Source organism: Mauremys reevesii, linkage group 17 (genome assembly GCF_016161935.1).
Source record: "Mauremys reevesii isolate NIE-2019 linkage group 17, ASM1616193v1, whole genome shotgun sequence".
NCBI lineage: Eukaryota > Metazoa > Chordata > Testudines > Geoemydidae > Mauremys > Mauremys reevesii.
In genome coordinates this window covers 6,826,279-6,836,214 of record NC_052639.1, presented here as the reverse complement: position 1 = coordinate 6,836,214, position 9,936 = coordinate 6,826,279, and the positions used below count along the sequence as shown (strand labels likewise).

Here is a 9,936-nt window from a genome sequence, read left to right as displayed (position 1 = left end):
TACGAGAAAGCTGGAGGAACTCATACCACAACCAGAACATGAAACTTGACTGCTTCCAGGTGCCGCAGTAAAACCCTTTCCCTGCTGTGACGTTGCACTCCGTGTGATTTTATGAAAATATGCTAATGAGTGTGAATATAAAGTGACTGGACTATGCTTCATGCAAAAGGTCTCTTGTAAGGTATCATTACAAAGCTTATAATCTACTGTGTGTGTTCATCCTATTTGTATGAACCGATCATTCTTGGATCTGAAACAAGAAATATGAACTATAACTCTGAGGTCCTGTTGTAATGATGCAAAGTGTGGGCCATTAGTAGTGGTTTGGACTCTTGAATGCTCCCATTAACCAGGACAACTGACTGGAGATGGCTCTGTCCTGCACCATCTGTGAGTCAGGCCAGGAAGAATGAAGGCTTGGGGGGGGGGGTCTCACAGGACATGTGACCATGTCACCTGGTACAGGAATCCACCTTAAACCTGGGGCTCTTCCTCAGGAGAGAGACAAAAAATTCCTGCCTTGTGCCAAAGCTGTATAAGGGGGTGGAACTGAACAAACATGGCTGCAGTCATGAGACACCCCCTAGCTACCATGTGAGCTGGAACAAGGGCTGTACCAGGTGAAAAGATTGGGCCCAGACAAAAAATAAGTCTAGTCTTTGCATATGGGACCTTTCCCTCCAGTTGGGGAGGATTCTCCCTTTTCATCTACTCTTGTCCCAAGCAGCACAACTGGTGGGAATCTTAAATGTACAGAGGAGTCTTAGGAGCAGAAAGCCCACCCAGACCTTACATGCAATTGGCACTTGCCCCTCACTGAGCAGGATTGAAACTCCTGCAGGGTTACATCCCTCTGGGCATGAGCAAAGCAGCAGGGTGAAAGGAACCTAGATATGCTGGGAATTGAACCCAGGACCACATACATGCAAAGCATGTGCTCTACCACTGAGCTACATCCCCAGACGGATTATGTAGGCTATAGGTTACACTCAGAGCCCTCCTGTTTCCAGAGTATCCAGTGGCCTAAGAGCAGCATGAGGGGGACATTCCCTGCCCTGAGGCCAAATCTGCTATCCTGGAGGCTGCTGGTTCTTGGGGGTCACTTTTCAGCAGGGCCAGATTCGATGTGTGGGGCAGAGAGAGTGGATGCCCTGGACTCAGGGTGCAGAGATACACTCAGCCCTCTCCCCTGCTTTGGGTGGGGGGTGCTGCCACCCCCTGCTGGAAGATAATGGGAGGGGAGGGGCGCTGTGAGTCGCTCAACACCTGACCCTGGTGGTAGCAGTGGTGTGGGAAGCTCCAGGTGTTTCTAGGATCTGCTCTTTCCACCTGCCTGTAAAGTCCAGCTTTCCCCAGCACGTTCACTGCGGTGCAATTGGGTCACTGTTTCCATGGCTGCACAGCAAAGAATCACTCCCAGTTTCCCTTCTATCTGCAGCAGGATTAGCCTGTGTCAGTGATTAATGAGGTGGATCTTGTTGTAAATTGTTATTCATTCCCCACCTTGACAATTTACACAGTCCGATTCCCAGCACCTCAGTGATCCTGGTAGCAGGAGTTGGGTCCTGAGACTTTCAGGGTTCTTTCCCCCTCCTCCTGGAGTGAACTCAGCTTTTTCCCCATCCCAGACAATCCATGAAATAACAACAGGGGCATAAAGAAAGAGGGGAGGGAACATCTCATGTCCAGGGCTGGATGTGCCCAGGGCCCCCTGCTTGTCCATTGTTTCCATGGAATTTGGCCCCCTGCTTTGCACAAGGGACAGAGAAGGATCTTGCTGTTCCTGTGTCTGGGCAAGGAAAATTGTTCTTCCCTAGGAAAGAGATGCGGGAAATGGCCCCATGGTGGGACAATATCCTCAGGATTAAGAGCAAAGGACTCAGGCTGAGAACTGATTTAACCCCACTTATCTATCCGTAGGGGCAGACTGCTGAGCGGGCAGCCGAGCCCTGAGTAGGGGGCGGAGCTAGGCTGAGGAGGGGGCCTATAAAAGCGGCCGCCCAGCCAGGCAGCGGCACAGGAGCCGGCGAACAGGGCTGCTAACAGGGGAGTTTGAGTGGGAGTTAGTTTACAGGGGGAGTCGGAAGGGGCAGGGGGTGCAGTGCTGTGTTCCCCAGGTGAGAAGGCTGATAGAGGCAGAGACAACAGCAGCCATGAGCCAAGCAGCAGAGGATACAACGAGGATGATTGCATGCAGCAGCTGCGGAATGTACATGGTCCTAGTGGGGGCACCGGAACAGAGGTATGTATGCATGAAGTGCCACCTAATAGAGCTGCTGGAAGAAAAGATCGTAGGTCTAGAGATGCAGGTAGAAACCCTGGTAGAGATTAGAAGGGGGTTTGAGCAGCTGATGGAGCAAAGGCAAGCTGTGGCTGAAGGGGAATGCTCAGGGGGAAGCAGGGGCTAAGGCCTGTGAGGGGGGAATGCTGGATGGGGAACATGGGCAGTGGAAGCATGTGACCGTGAGAAGCAGGCCGAGGAAAAGGAGAGCCAGTGAGGGAGAAATAGAGCTAAGGAACAGGTTTGAAGGTTTGGAGAATGAGGAAGGGGTACAGCAGGTGGTAGCTGACGGTGGGAGACCAAGGAAGAAGAGAATAGCGGCTAGTCTGATAGAAAGAGGGGAGGAGTTGATGGTGACAGCACCGACTTTGGGCCCCGGGAGGATGCAGGATGGCTTAAGGGGGACTACAAGGGAGGATAGGAATGGAAGGAGCTTGCAATCAGGGGGAATGGGGGATAGGTTAGCAGACCGCACTGTCACCAGGCAAAGGCAGGTCTACGTGATTGGGGATTCCATACTGAGAAGGTTGGACAGGCCTGTGACCAGGGCCGATCCGGAGAACAGAAGGGTGTGCTGTCTACCGGGCGCTAAAATACGGGATGTGGACCTGCAGTTGAAAAGGATCCTAAAAGGAGCAGGTAAGAACCCATTGATCATCCTTCATGTAGGAACGAATGACACGGCTAGATTCTCGCTAGAGAGGATCAAGGGAGACTATGCCAGGCTGGGTAAGACACTCAAGGAAATTGAGGCTCAGGTGATCTTCAGTGGGATTATCCTGTCCCTAGGGAAGGGCGACAAAGGGGTGACAGGATTGTGATGATAAATAGTTGGCTCAGGGAGTGGTGCTATAAAGAGGGCTTTGGGATGTATGGGCACTGGGAGGCTTTCGGAGACAGAGAACTCTTCTCACGGGATGGGCTCCACCTGAGTAGGGAAGGAAATAGACTTCTAGGAGGGAGGCTGGCTCATCTGATCAAAAGAGCTTTAAACTAGGAATCGAGGGGAGACGGTTGGGAGATGTCCAGGCACTCTCCACGCCAAATTTAAACATTGAGAGGGAGGACAGCAGGATAAGAACGGATATAGCCAGAGGGAGGGGTTTGGACAACAGGAAGATGGGGGGGGGGATGGATACTAGACCAATAGGTCATACTGGTGGTAGTGTCCCTACCAAACTGGGTAACAAAGGTGAGAGAAGCCAAACAGCAAAAATTAGGATGTTTGTTCACCAATGCGAGAAGCCTAGGTAACAAAATGGAGGAATTGGAGCTCCTGGTCTGAGAATTGAAACCGGATATCGTAGGAATAACCGAAACATGGTGGAACGCTAGTCATGACTGGAGTACAGGTATGGAAGGGTATGTGCTGTTTAGGAAAGACCGAAACAAAGGTAAAGGTGGGGGAGTAGCATTGTATGTCAATAATGAGGTGAACTGTAATGAAATAACTAGTAATGGAATGGATAATACGGAGTCTGTTTGGGCAATGGTCACATTAGGGAAGAAAACTACTAGAGCCTCCCCTGGGATAGTGATTGGGGTGTGCTATAGACCGCCGGGATCTAGCCTGGATATGGATAGAGAGCTCTTTAATGTTTTTAAGGAGGTAAATACTAATAGGAACTGTATGATGATGGGAGACTTTAACTTCCCAGATATAGATTGGGGAACAAATACTAGTAATAATAATAGGGCTCAGCTTTTCCTAGACGTGATAGCTAATGAATTCCTTCATCAAGTAGTAGCTGAACCGACGAGGGGGGATGCCATTTTAGATTTGGTTTTGGTGAGTAGTGAGGACCTTGTTGAGGAAATGGTTGTAGGGGACAACCTTGTCTCGAGTGATCATGAGCTAATTCGTTTCAAAATAAATGGAAGGATAAACAAAATTGCATCTGAGACTAAGGTTTACGATTTCAAAAGGGCTAACTTTACTAAATTAAGGCGACTAGTTAGGGAAGTGGATTGGACTAACATATTTAGGGATCTAAAGGTGGAAGACGCCTGGGATTATTTCAGGTTGAAGTTGCAGGAGCTGTCAGAGGCCTGTATCCCGAGAAAGGGAAAACGGTCCTTAGGTAGCAGTTTTGGGCCTGGTCTACACTAGGACTTTAATTCGAATTTATCAGCGTTAATTCGAACTAACCGCTCAACCGTCCACACCAGGAAGCCATTTAATTCGAACTAGAGGGCTCTTTAGTTCGAATTTGGTACTCCACCCCGGCAGGTGGAGTAACGCTAAATTCGCACTTGCTAGCTCGAATTAGGCTTGGTGTGGATGCTAATCGAACTTAGCAGCTCCGGGAGCTATCCCACAGTTCACCACTCTGTTGACGCTCTGGACAGCATTCCGAGCTTGGATTCTCTGGCCAGCCACACAGGAAATGACCCGCGAAAATTTGAATTCATTTTCCTGTCTGGGCGGTTTGAATCTGACGTTCTGGTTGCACATCGGGCGAGCTCCGCAGCACCTGCAACGATGCAGAGCTCTCCAGCAGAGGAGTCCGGGCAATCCCAGAATAGAAAGAGGTCCCCAGCATGGGTGACCGGGAAGTCCAGGATCTGATCGCTGTGTGGGGCGAGAGTCTGTGCTCTCGGGCTGCGCTCCAACAAGCGAGCGAAGACCTTCGAGAAGTTCTCTAAAGCCATGAAAGACAAAGGATACAGCCGGGATGCGATGCAGAGCCGCGTGAAAGTGAAGGACCTAAGACAAGGGTATCAAAAAGTCAGAGATGCAAACGGACGCTCGGGCCCAGCCCCAGACATGCCGCTTCTACGAGGCACTGCATGCCATTCTAGGTGGGTCTGCCACCAGTGCCCCACCAGTGACGGTGGACTCCGAGGACGGAATAGTGTACCGGGACAGTTCCCCCTCCCTGTTCGCCGATGGGGAAGATGAGGAAGGGTCTTTAGAGGACGGTGCAGGCGACATCGAACCCACTCCCGCTTTCCCTGACAGCCAGGATCTCTTCATCACCCTCACAGAGATCCCCTACCAACCGTCCCCGCCCGTTAACCAGGACTCGGAATCAGGGGAAGGATCAGGCGGTAAGTGCTACAAACAGGGAAACATTTATTTTTTTAAGAAACAGGGATTTATATAAAAAATAGAAATACTATATAAACATTTTTAAATATGAAACTAAACAAACAGCAGGTCTACACAAACAGCAATGGAGCAATAGTCCTCTGGGGATATTTCAAAAAAGCTCTCAGAGAGCAGCTGGAAAAGCCTCAGCAAGAGGTTTCTTGGGAGAGGTGCTTTATTGGGTGCTCCGTTGAAGCACACTCTTCCGCGCCATGCCATCCTCAGGTACAGGGGGACCATCGCCTCTACGAGCATGGCAGCGTAGGGTCCTGGTCTGTGCAGGGCTTCTATTAACATCCGCTCTCTCTGTGTGCGCCTGACACGCCTCAGGGTGATGTCGTTGTGGAAGTGCTGCATCTAATTAGTGGAATTAGTGTACTGTTACTATTGTGCATGGTAGACTTTTACTTTGCATAAGAATGACCCTCGCTTAACAGAGTTTTACTTTGCATAAGAATGACCCTCGCTTAACAGAGTTTTACTTTGCATAAGAATGACCCTCGCTTAACAGCCACGTGTTGCAGGCCTCAGAGGAAAAGCATACAGGGGTCTTTCGCGGTCACTGGCGGGAGATGCCGCATAACGCTCATCTTTTCTGCTTTGCACATTGCCTCCAGCAGGAGAGCACAGCTAAGCACTATCTGATAAGCAGTCTGTACTGTAAGGCTTACCAGGACTTTGTGCAAGAGGGATGCAGCTGTCTCTCCTCGCTTGCGCTATCCAGTGCAATCGCGCCGCCAATGAGAGCGTATTCCGAAATCTCGGACTAGTTCCGAGATCTCCTGAGACTTGGTTCCCTGTTTGGTCTTCTTAACTGAAAATGACTAGACTGTGTTTACTGTTGGCAAACATGTATTTGTTCAAGGAAATCACCTACTTTTTCGCATCACACAGCTTGGCTCCTTCACGGACTGCCCGCCATCCCCTCGCAGAGGCTGGCTCAGATTAGACGCCGAAAGAAAAGACAAGGGACGACATGTTCCAGGAACTGATGGCCCGCTACGGAGCGGAGGCGGCAGAGCAGAGTCAGTCGAGGGCGAGCCTGTGTCAGCAGCATCGCACACACCAGGACCGGGAGGCTAGGTGGCGGCAGCAAGACCAGCAGGCGACTCAAGCGCTGCTTGGTCTAATGAGGAGCAAGCGGACACGCTCCGGCGCCTTGTAGATGTTCTGCAAGACCACAGGCAGGAGGAGAGAGCCCCCCTGCAGTGCATCTGCAACCGCCCTCCAACGCCAAGAAGTCCTGTCCCCCCCTCACCCAAAGTGACAAGAAGGAGGGGCGGTAGGGGCCGTGAGAACTGTCACAGCACCGCAGCAGGCGCTAATGTACAAGACACCTCTCGCTGTAAATTTGTAGAAGTTCTTCCCTTACAGGATCACCCAGTCCCAAATCCAAGTTTCAACCCCCCACTGTGTATAACATTATTAAAAGCGGTGTGCTTTTTCTGTCTGTTTCCATCCCGTTTCTCGTGTCAGAAGACTTTGTGGGGGGGGGGGGATTTTTAATTACAGTGCATAGCCCACATTACCAGGGTACAGACTTGGGGGCAGGGTCAACTGCAGGGCACACACAGACTGCAGTCACTAGGCACCAGGGACAGTCTGTGTGGTGTATGCTGCCCGGGTCTTTCCTTGATGTGTAGGGTCCTGGTGCCTGACATCCCGAATGTAAAGGCAGGCTTCCCTTCACATGCATTTGGACCGTAGTCACGATCCTCCCGGTGCCCCGAGCCCCAAAGAGACCTCATCCAGGGGCAGATACTCACCCTTCCCCACACCCCTCACCTTCCAACGCCCAAACCCACAGCCGTCATGGTAACCCCTATCCAAGGACGGCACCCCTCGCCTTCCTGCAAACCCACCCATCAGTGCACACCTTAACCAGCACAGAATGCTTCCATGTTTCAACGAAGAAACAGAAATGCAAAGTCAACGAAAGATTTATTATTAATTACTAAAACATGTCCTTAGTTTTAAAACGTCCTTGGGAAGTGGGGAAAACTTGGTTTATGATCAGGCTCTCTTAAAATCAAGTGGACAGTCACAGGTTACCCTGCTCTGCGAGAAACTCGCTTTCAAAGCCTCCTGATGCATATCGCTTCCCGCTGGGATATTCTCTCAGCACGGGTGTCTGGCTGATCATAAACAGCAGCCAGGCGATTTGCCTCACCCTCCCAAGCGGCCAACAAGGTCTCGCCCTTGCTCTCACAGAGATTGTGGAGCACACAGCAAGCAGCAATAACTACGGGGATATTCTTTTCGCTGATGTCCGAGCGAGTCAGTAAGGTCCGCCATCTCCCTTGAGGCGTCCGAAAGCACACTCCACCACCATTCTGCACTTGCTCAGCCGGTAGTTGAAGAGTTCCTTTTCAGTGTCCAAGGCGCCTGTATAGGGCTTCATGAGCCAGGGCATTAGCGGGTAGGCCGGGTCCCGAGGATCACTGTAGGCATCTGCACATACCCAACCGCTAGTTTCAGGACCTGGAACAAAGTGCCAACCACGAGGCGTCTAAAAAGACCAGCGTACCTGAACCCACCAGCCTCATGAACCTTCACAGCCCAACCGAAGTTGAAGTTGGTAAAACGTCCCTATGGTCCACCACAGCTTGCAGCACCATTGAAAAGTAGCCCTTTCGGTTAATGTACTTGCTGGCCTGGTGGGCTGGTGCCAGGATAGGGATGTGAGTCCCATCTATAGCCCCACCGCAGTTTGGGAATCCCATCGCGCGAAGCCATCTATGATGACCTGGACATTTCCGACAGTCACTACCTTTGAGAGCAGTTGCTCAACGATTGCGTGGGCTACTTGAATGACAGCAATCCCCACGGTAGATTTGCCCACGCCAAAGTGGTTCGCTACTGACCGGTAGCTGTCTGGCGTGGCAAGTTTCCAGAGGGCTATGGCCACTCGCTTCTGCACAGTCAGGGCTGCTCGCATCCTTGTGTCCTGGCGCTTCAGGGCAGGGGACAGCAAGTCACACAGTTCAAGGAAAGTGTCCTTACGCATCCTGAAGTTTCGCAGCCACTCTGTGTCATCCCAGACCTGCAGCACTATGCGGTCCCACCAGTCTGTGCTTGTTTCCCGGGCCCAGAATCGCCGTTCCACACCATGAACTTGACCCATTGCCACCATGATCTCCACTGCCCGGCGTACCCTGCTTTCTGAGAGGTCTGCGCCACTCTCCTCACCGTGCTGCCGGAGCCTCCTCGCCCGGTTTCTCAGCATCTGACTGTGGAAGAGGTGGACGATAACGTGCGAGGAGTTGACAACGGCCATAAGTGCAGCGATGATCGCAGCGGGCTCCATGCTCGCAGTGCTGTGGCGTCCGCGCTGTAACCGACCAGAGAAGGGCGCGAACAGATTTCCCGCCGGCGCTTTCAAGGAAGAGAGGGAGGGCGGGATTGACGGTTCAATGACGACACATTTTTCCCCCCAGCATGCATTGGGGGGAAATCCCACAATTCCAATGGGCAGCGGGGAGTGCGGGAACTGTGGGATAGCTTCCCACAGTGCACCGCTTCCAAAGTCGAAGCTGGCCCCGTGAATGTGGACTCAGAAGTTCGAATTTGTGTATTTAGTATGGATACACAAATTCGACTTATTAAGGTCGAATCCACAAATTCGACTTAAGTAGATTCGAAATAGTCCTGTAGTGTAGACAAGCCCTTAGACCGAGCTGGATGAGCAAGCGTCTCAGAGGGGTGATTAAGAAAAAACAGAAAGCGTACAAGGAGTGGAAGATGGGAGGGATCAGCAAAGAAACCTACCTTATTGAGGTCAGAGGGTGTAGGGATGCAGTGAGAAAGGCCAAAAGACGGGTAGAGATGGACCTTGCGAAGGGAATTAAAACCAATAGTAAAAGGTTTTTTAGCCATATAAATAGGAAGAAAGCAAGAAAGAAGAAGTGGGACCGCTTAAAACTGTAAACGGAGTGGAGATTAAGGATAATCTAGGCATGGCACAGTATCTAAACAAATATTTTGCCTTGGTCTTTAATGAGGCTAATGAAGGGCTTAGGAATAGTGGCAGAGTGACTGATGGGAATGAAGGTGCGAGGTTGGAAATTACAGTATCCGAGGTAGAAGCCAAACTTGAACAGTTTAACGGTAGTAAATCAGGCGGCCCGGATAATCTTCATCCTAGAATATTAAAGGAATTGGCGAGTGAAATTGCAAGCCTGTTAGCGATAATTTTTAATGAATCTCTAAACTCGGGGGTTGTACCATCTGACTGGAGATTAGCTAATATAGTTCCTATTTTCAAGAAGGGAGAAAAAAAGTGACCCGGGTAACTACAGGCCTGTTAGTTTAACGTCTGCAGTATGTAAAGTCATGGAAAAAATATTAAAGGAGAGAGTAGTTACGGACCTTGAGGTCAATGGCAATTGGGACAAATTACAACATGGTTTTACGAAAGGTAGATCGTGCCAAACCAACCTGATCTCCTTCTTTGAGAAAGTAACAGATTTTTTAGACAAGGGAAATGCGGTGGATCTAATATATCTTGATTTCAGTAAGGCATTTGATATGGTACTGCATGAAGAATTACTGGTTAAATTGGAAA

At 50.5% G+C, this 9,936-nt stretch overlaps 1 non-coding gene across 1 annotated transcript; it reads right to left on the bottom strand.

Moving 5' to 3' along the window:
- Positions 1 to 888: 888 nt before the first annotated feature.
- Positions 889 to 960, bottom strand: TRNAA-UGC. The gene has a single exon. It is a non-coding gene; the product is annotated as a tRNA-Ala (tRNA).
- Positions 961 to 9,936: the final 8,976 nt, after the last annotated feature.